The sequence below is a fragment of the Coturnix japonica genome, chromosome 10 (assembly GCF_001577835.2).
Source record: "Coturnix japonica isolate 7356 chromosome 10, Coturnix japonica 2.1, whole genome shotgun sequence".
Classification (NCBI taxonomy): Eukaryota; Metazoa; Chordata; class Aves; order Galliformes; family Phasianidae; genus Coturnix; species Coturnix japonica.
Genome location: NC_029525.1, coordinates 4,241,994 through 4,250,260, shown reverse-complemented (window position 1 = coordinate 4,250,260; position 8,267 = coordinate 4,241,994). Strand labels below are relative to the sequence as shown.

The 8,267-nt window shown below is 41.6% G+C and overlaps 1 long non-coding RNA gene across 1 annotated transcript; it reads left to right on the top strand.

Moving 5' to 3' along the window:
- Positions 1 to 6,551: 6,551 nt before the first annotated feature.
- Positions 6,552 to 6,893, top strand: LOC107318551. Its single transcript, XR_001557405.2, has 2 exons — positions 6,552 to 6,591; positions 6,803 to 6,893. It is a non-coding gene; the product is annotated as an uncharacterized LOC107318551 (long non-coding RNA).
- The last annotated feature ends 1,374 nt before the right edge of the window (positions 6,894 to 8,267 follow it).

The window sequence follows — 8,267 nt, the reverse complement described above, 5'->3', positions numbered from 1 at the left end:
TTTTTATTTTAACTTCACAAGTTGCTCAAATATACAAGTATCTTTTATGGGATGCATTACAAATGGGACAACTCATTTCTTTCTAGCCTCCCCAAGAGCAGGAACCCAAAAGGGTCTGCTGTGTCACTGATTTGCAACACAGCCCCAGATGTATCACTAAAAAGTACCCTTTAATCATACAGACCAGTCTGTGTTGAAGATACGCTGTAAGCTACCAAGCGGAACTCAAGAGATAGATTTGTCTAAGGTACATTTACTTTGCTACTCTATAGATGCAGCAAATATTTGTGTTCCTAACTATGCCTTTCCCAATTAGGTTATTATGTATTTCTAATGAGTAAAAGTAGGTTTCTTTGCTCTGAGTTCAGCTTCAAAGACAGTTGTTTCTTTTTAATTCTCATCAGTGACAAGCAATACCTCTCTATGGTAGTCAGTGCAGGCTTTTCTAACAAAATATTTATTTTGATAAAAAACAAGCAAAGTGTGGGTGGCAGGAAAAACTGTTTTCTGCCCAACTCTAATTATATATGTATATAGACACATATGTGAAGAGTAAATGTACTGTTTTGCATACTTTGTTTTTGCCTACCCATTCACAGTAATTAAGCCCATGTGTATTATATTTATTCCCATGAGTTCAACCCTCCCTTTTGACAAATCCAATGATTAAACACATACTTCTAACAAGACTATACAACACAGAACTGCTGCCACATGGTTGCAAGAACTTTGCTTTATATTATAAACATGTGGCTTTAAAAAAAAAACAAAAACAATGTCCATCTTTTTTCCCTTTCCCCCTTTAAACTTATGCTTCTATCAGTATATGCAGCAGCTCTAAACAGAAAACATTTGTCATCCTAAAGTGAGCATTATTCTTCATTCAGCAATGCAACTTCTGTGTGGCTTAGGGGGAAGTTATACACACCAGTGCCTTCAGGGCTATCTCTATCTACACCCAGAAAAGGCTGAGAAGTAATTATCACATTTGTATTAAAATCTCAACATGAGAAAAAGCACTGCCTTTGGAAAGCCATCCATGCCACAGATAGCCAGACAGTTGTAAGGGCAGCCTCAGAGGTTTCTACCCTAGAAAATAGTGAAAGGTTCTGGAGTAAGCTTCTCATACACCAGTACAATTTTGTTTCTCTTCACGTCTCCACAGATCAGTTATTAATTCTTCACCAAAGATGATGATTAGCTCTAGCAGCCATGTGACTGGTAGGCCAATGCAGTACTTGGATTTCAAGTCAGTGACATCTATATTCTGCAAGTGAGCTGTGCAAGTACATTTGGAACTAAAGACTTTTCAAGAAAACCCAGCATCACTCTAGCCACAATCAAAAAAGTCTCAACAGCAAAATAATTTATGCTTCAAATTATAACAATATGGTCCACTGTGATCAAGCTCATGGGGGCTGGTGCTTGATCTAACAATGCAGATATTGCCAGCAACAATTAAAAAGCTAGCAGAGCCGAGGCAGAACTCTTCTGACTTCCTTGGTGAAGGAGGCAATGTTTGCTCCCAACACAGATAATCGCAGCTAACACTAACTCAGTATCCATTTCCTTTGAAAATCACATCCATTATAAAGACAGCATGGCTACAACTTAAAGTAACAAAAAATCCCCATGTATTCTTCCTATCAATTTGTACAACAGACTGTGGGGAAGTACCATTGTTCAAACGCTGTAAATCGGTGGGCTATTTTGCTAGTGAAAGAATGAAAATACAGATTCAGTGTTCATTGCATAGGGGGGAGAGGAACACAGACAATTCAAGCAATAAAATCCACTAAACTAACTACTTCTATTGTAAAGGAAGTTCCACATTCTCAATTTCTATACTTTTGGTAGCACACAGGGTTGAGGCCTGCAAATCCTTTATTGTATATTTGTAAAAAAAAGCCCCACCTTTTCCAACCCGGTTGTCCAAACCATTCACAGTGACACACCTGCGTGGTCCAAGCCCATGCAGCACTGCTCCATCTGCAACCCACCATTATCGCACACACCATCCATGAGCCACCCTCAATCCCACACACTTCAGAACAGGATATCTTTTAGGAAAGACTTCAGATAATTTGAAATATAAACATAGGTAGGTGTCAGAGATGCCAATGCAATGCAGACAAATCATAGGTGCTTCTTAAATCTTTAGTAAACAGAAACACAGGAATTTAAATGCAGCAGTCTGAAATCATTTCCTTGTTACAGACTGCTGAATAATTCCATGTTTCAAACCCTAAACTAACAATTTTCTGCTTAATTTCCAGTGCAGATTAAAATGTGCTAATATACAATGCAATCTGCTACAGCACTGAACTCAATATCCATACATTTATATATATGTATACACACTCACCTCTAAGATAGCATGGATTTACACCCTTGAAGTAAAACACACAGGTGTGACTTCAAAAGGATTTGCCTTTATTTGCCAGATAAAATTACAGACACATCACGCCTGCAGTAGTGGTCCTGATTCCACTTTATGTGAGATATGTTGTCCCTTTGTTTGCTGCTGACAAGCGTAAAGAGCCACTTTCACTGCAGATAATAATGGTTAATTTATCACACCGAGCAGTGGCTGACCTCTGTGCGTCCCTGGCCCTCCATCACCTTCACACCTGCTCAAGCTAATTGTTAGAGCCAAGTGTAAATGAAAATCAACTGGGCTAATAATGGATGGAGGCCATTACTCGCAACAGCACGTTGCTTTACAAAGGTTTATCAAGCTTCGAAATAACTAGTCCCTTATTCACAGTTCCTTGTTTTATAAACAAGGGTAAGATAAACACTTCAGGCCAGGAAAGAAAACCAGGCAGCAGGGCAAAACGCTCAGGTTTGAAGCTGCTTCTATAGAATCTCAGCAAAGCAAATAATACACAGAGATTAGAAAACGCACACTGGAATTCCCAGCTCATAATGCAAGAACAGCATATTTAAAATTCTGGAATGGAAATTGGAATTTGCCCATTTAACGCAGTGCCAGTCTGCTAAGAATAATGCACAAGTCTACTGATTAACATGTGAAAATCCAACCCGTAAGTCCTTTATAGAACATACTAGAGATTTCTCAGTAAAAAGCACAAGACACCCTACAACTTTAAACACTGTTTCAAGGAGTTTTATCTTGCAGGTACAGCTGAAATCTCAAAATAGAACAGAAAATGACAAAACAACTTATTAACATTTTAGCAAGTCCAGCCTCCCTCATCCACATTTCATTTATCTTCATCCAATTGGAAAAAATATATATTTAACAACTTGATCTCATAAATAATCATAAAACTCAGTGGAGGGTTCGTCTCCAGCTCCAAAACTGAGGATACAAAGAACACAATTATTTATGCAAGAGTTGCTACAATCTCTTCAAGATCCCACCTACATAACTGTTCGCTCATACATTCAAGATCACTGAACAAAACACTAACTAAAGGGCCTCTTCTAGCTTGTGATCTATGTTTGTGCTGTTTTTCAAGCAAAAACTCAGGGACAACAGAACACCAGTGTTGGGTAGTAAGCTTTAAATACATCCTAGCTGTATCTTGGGGCCTTTGGTGATCATCCTCTTGCAAGTGTCCCATTATCCCCCCCACAAACATCATGAAACTTTTATTTTCTCACCCTTTTAAAAGGAAAGAAGATGAAGTATTGCAATTGTCTGTAGCTGAATCATTTTTATTAGAAGTAAATGCATACCAGCTCTTTCCACAAAGTATCATCAAAGCAGAGCTGCTGATTCAAAAGCACTTCTCCTTAAAAAGGAGAAGGAGAACACACCTAATACTTTCTACCACACATATTTCATTAAGACTTTACCAGTTGTCTCAATTTAGTGAAAAAGATAAAAATCTTTCTTGCATGAATCTGCAGGATAGAGTTCAACATCAATAAAAACAAATAAAAGAGTGGTGAAGGGTAACTGAAAACCAGATTGCTTGTGGTAGGACAAAGGCTGAAGTGAAACAGAAAAGAACTTGAAGGTGTGATGTTTGAATTTTGGACACTATTTTAATGAGCCAGCAAAGTCTGTAATTCTGTTGATATTGCATGCATAACCTACTAGGAGAAATCTATCTCCATATATACATACTTCACAGCTTTTCACAGACATTCACATTCACTGAAGTTATTTAATAAACTTGCTTCACTTACAGTTTTGTTCCCCATTACATTTTCTCTTGTTTTTACACTCTCATAAATAAAAAGCCCCAGATAAGTTCCATTTTCTATAATGGAAAAGGCTTTTCAGAATGGATCAAGAATCTTATGAAAGAAGATGATTCTTGGATTTCAGTCACAAAAACATACGTTAATTTTGCACTCACCATGCTCAGAGTTGTTTAATGACATTTACTATACTGCAAAGTACATTAGCGTGTGATAACTACTGCAGTGCTTAGCATCCAAAATCACAATAGCCACGATAGTTTACTGAAGCTGTACTCATTTACATGCATGTATGTTTGTAAATAAGTGGTAACCTACCCTCTACAAGAGTACAGCTGAAGAGTAAAGAAATGTAAGCACCTGAACTATTGCTGATTTCCAACAAAGGTACTCTGCCATTTCACTGGACTTTGAGGTGGCAGAGATTTACAGAGCCACCTTATCTATTCCCTGTGTGACAGAAAGAGGTAATTATCTGTAATTTAGCAAGCAACAACTGTTAGAGTCCACTCCAAGTATTCTCCTGTAGTTTCTCATCTCCGGCATACTTAAAGCATTCCTTTCCCTCACAAAATCACTGTTACATAAGCTCTTTCTGTAATACCTAACACACTTTCTATAACATGCCTTAAGCTCATTATTCTATGTTGTTTTAGCTGCCAACCAAATTAAATCGAAGTAGGAAGCTTGAAAGAAAAAAGATAAATTCTGCAGGAAGGTACCAACAAACCTTATCCCAAGCAGTGCTTAATGCCCACCATCACCATGATCAAGGCCAAGGTTTTATCCCATACGTAGAATGCACTGAACCTGGCTGTAAAGCAAAGTCACTTGTATGCAAATAAAGGGCACACACAAGGCTATACTTCTTTCTTATGAATATATATATATATATATACACACATATACATGAGAAATATATACATACACACACACACACACATATATATATATATCATATCATCATAGTATCACAGTCTTGTGCGGGTTGGAAGGGACCTTAGAGATCATCGAGTCCAACCCCCCGAGATTCGAACCCCCTGTGTAGCAGAGCGGCACTTCTACCACTTGCGCCACAGGGGGGATTCGAACCCAGGGCCTCCGGTGTTGCAACACGGCATTGCTACCACTTGCGCCACCAGGGCACACACATATATATATATATATATATGTATCCAGCCCCCTCCTCATGCCATGTGGAACGCCAGTGCCAGCAGTGCCAGCAGTTAGAACCCTGTTGGGCCACAGCTGTTACCTTGGTCACCGCTGCCCCACGCAACGCACTCGCCTCTGAGAGCTCTGGCCGTTAACAGCCATGTCGGAAGCCAAGAGAGCAAGGCTGGAGGATTCCCACGATTTAGGTGGGAAGATGGAGCCGGGGACCGCAGGGTCGAAGAGGAGGGTGCCCGCCATAACCATCAAATGGAGGAGGGGGAAAGGAGCCCGTTTCCATCATGCCTGGACCAGCCCTGTGACCACCACCCATGTGGAGCCGATGGAGGTGGATCCCCCTCCGGAGGAACCGATGGAGGTGGATCCCCCTCCGGAGGAACCGATGGAGGTGGATCCCCCTCCGGAGGAACCGATGGAGGTGGATCCCCCTCCAGAGGAGCCCATGGACGTGGATCCGCCCGCGGCATAGCTGGCCTGGCACCACACCACCGTGCCAGGCCCCGCGTTGGCATGGTCACAGCTTCACCATCGCTGGTCCAGGCACTCGGCTCCTTTCCTGCTGCGTGGCCCCTGCCCCCAGCATGAGCTGGGTGGCATTATTTAACATCTTCTTCTCCTCTGAGACCTCTGCGGGCCCCCGGTTCCATCTTAACCCTATTTCTATTGTGGATTTTAGTGTTAAGTTTAGTTAGTTAGGATTAGGTGTTAGGGATAGGTTCCTGTTTGTTCTTTAGAGTTAGGCATAGGTTCCTGTTGTTATTTTAGGGTTAGGTATAGGTTTCTGTTGTTATTTTAGAGTTAGGCATAGGTTAGTGTTCGTACTTACAGTCAGGTGGGTTCCTACCAGCAGCTGGCAGCAAACAGCGCTCACTCGGTAAGCACACGTCTGCTTTCTCACCCAATGACATGAGTGCTGCTCCATGAGAGCGGAGGTCTGATGCCATCTGCGAGGGATGGGATTTGCATCCGGTGGCTTTTCCGTTGCAGAATGTCCAGCAGCAGAGCGTGAGTGGCTGTGAAATGCAATTGGGCTTCATGGAAACAGTCCGGAGCTGTGTCTGGAGCTTCCTGCGTGGCCATTGTAAGGTAGGTGTGCCTTACTGTAAGCGTGCGCTGAAGCAGTGTTGGTTAAGCACGGCTCACTCCTCTGTCTGCAACAGATCCGCTCTCTGCGTGCTTTCTTTCAGTCGCTGGTGTTGTGCAGCACAGCAGCAGCGAGGCCTCGAACATGTCCACAACCAGGTACGTGAATGTGAGTAAATTTAGCTGTGTGAATGATGTTATTGTTCATATTAGTAAGGCAGTATTCACATGTGTGTGATGGAGCTCAGGGATAGGTTTATTCTTGCCTGTTAAGCTTTTCCCTTATTTGGCACCCATCCATCCTCTCTTGCTTCTCTTCCCTTTCAGTTGTTAGAAAGCTCCCTGACTGTTTCCCAATTGCTTCTTGCAGGACTCGGAGGGTTTTGAGTCTAAGACTTGGGAGACGGTGAAGAAACCCAAGGCAAGTGCTGCTCAGCTGAGCAAGAAAGCCAAGAAGGAAAGCAAAAAGAAACGATAAGGGCTTGAGCAGGAAGGCACAAAGGACAGCAGAATCGCCTGGAATGCTTCCTCAGAAGTGCACCAAAGGCAACGGACTGCGTGGTCTGTTTTTCAGGCATGGCTGTGCTTTCCCTTTCGTGGACTGCGGATTGGAACTAAGGAAGTTTTAGTCATTACCAGTATCCCTCCTATTTGATTTCATATTGAAATGTATTTTGGATGCATTTAGCATCTCTTTGTTGCAAATAAAAGCAAAACAAACATTTGAATGGTGTTGCTGCCTCTTTCAATAGCTGCTCAGTACAGTGCCTGGCTCGGGCTGGCAATTGCAGGACCATGAACTGGGGACACCAGTGCTAGATCAGGATGCCCAGCCTCGCCTTGAAAGTCTCCAGGGATGGGGCATCAATCACATCACTGGATAACCTGTTCCTGTCCTGTGCCTTGTCATCTGCACTGTAAAAGTTTTTCCCTTCCCCCCCCCCCCCCAACAGGAAGACACTCAGCACTCAGGCCAGAGGAGGACCTGAGCAGAGTAGAAAAAGTTCTGCACAAGTGCCCAGAGCACTGCACATATTACAGCAATAATTCCAACTGCCAATGATTTCAGCAGAGGAAAATATAGGTACCAGAACTAAGGAACCTGAAGAAGCAGTAACTGCACTCAAATTATCAAACATTCAGTATTCTCTTCCAAAAGCTAGGTCATTCTGAATACATAATCTGATTTTATTTAAAACTTTCATATCTTCTAAAACTTCAAAGTATCTTATGAACAGAAAATTTACACTACGCGTACCATGAAGCTATGCTAATCCTTTGGAGAACTAAACATCCCACTAAAGAACCCTCTCCTTCTCAGGGAAATATTTAATATATATAATGCTGTAGGGAGTTTGATTGTGATAGCAAAAGCACATTTTTGTTTCCTTAAAGAGCAATCAGAAAAGTCCAGACTTAAACAACTCATTTCCTGTACAATTAAATTAGGAAGACAGAGAAAAAGCACAGAGCGAGGCCCTATTTAAGTGAACAGTGTTGTGTACGTCTTGTGTGTACAAATGTACTCTCGCAAGAAGGAAGCAAAACAATCATTTAGATTATATACAAGAGGTTCATTAACAGTTGGGGTATTCAGTAAATTCTGTTAAGGAAAGCAGTAAAAAACAGTTGATGCAATCAGAAAACTCTACCCATCTATTAGGCACACAACATTTAAGAAAATTTATAAGCACCGCCATTAACTAGTGTTCTCAGCCTTTACAGTTTGTACAGTGAACTCAGCCTTCAACAGAATAATTATGCTAACAGAAGAAAAAACTTTCTGAAAAAAGGCAGCCAAATCTGAGAGACCTGTCAACGCCAGTGTCATCAAT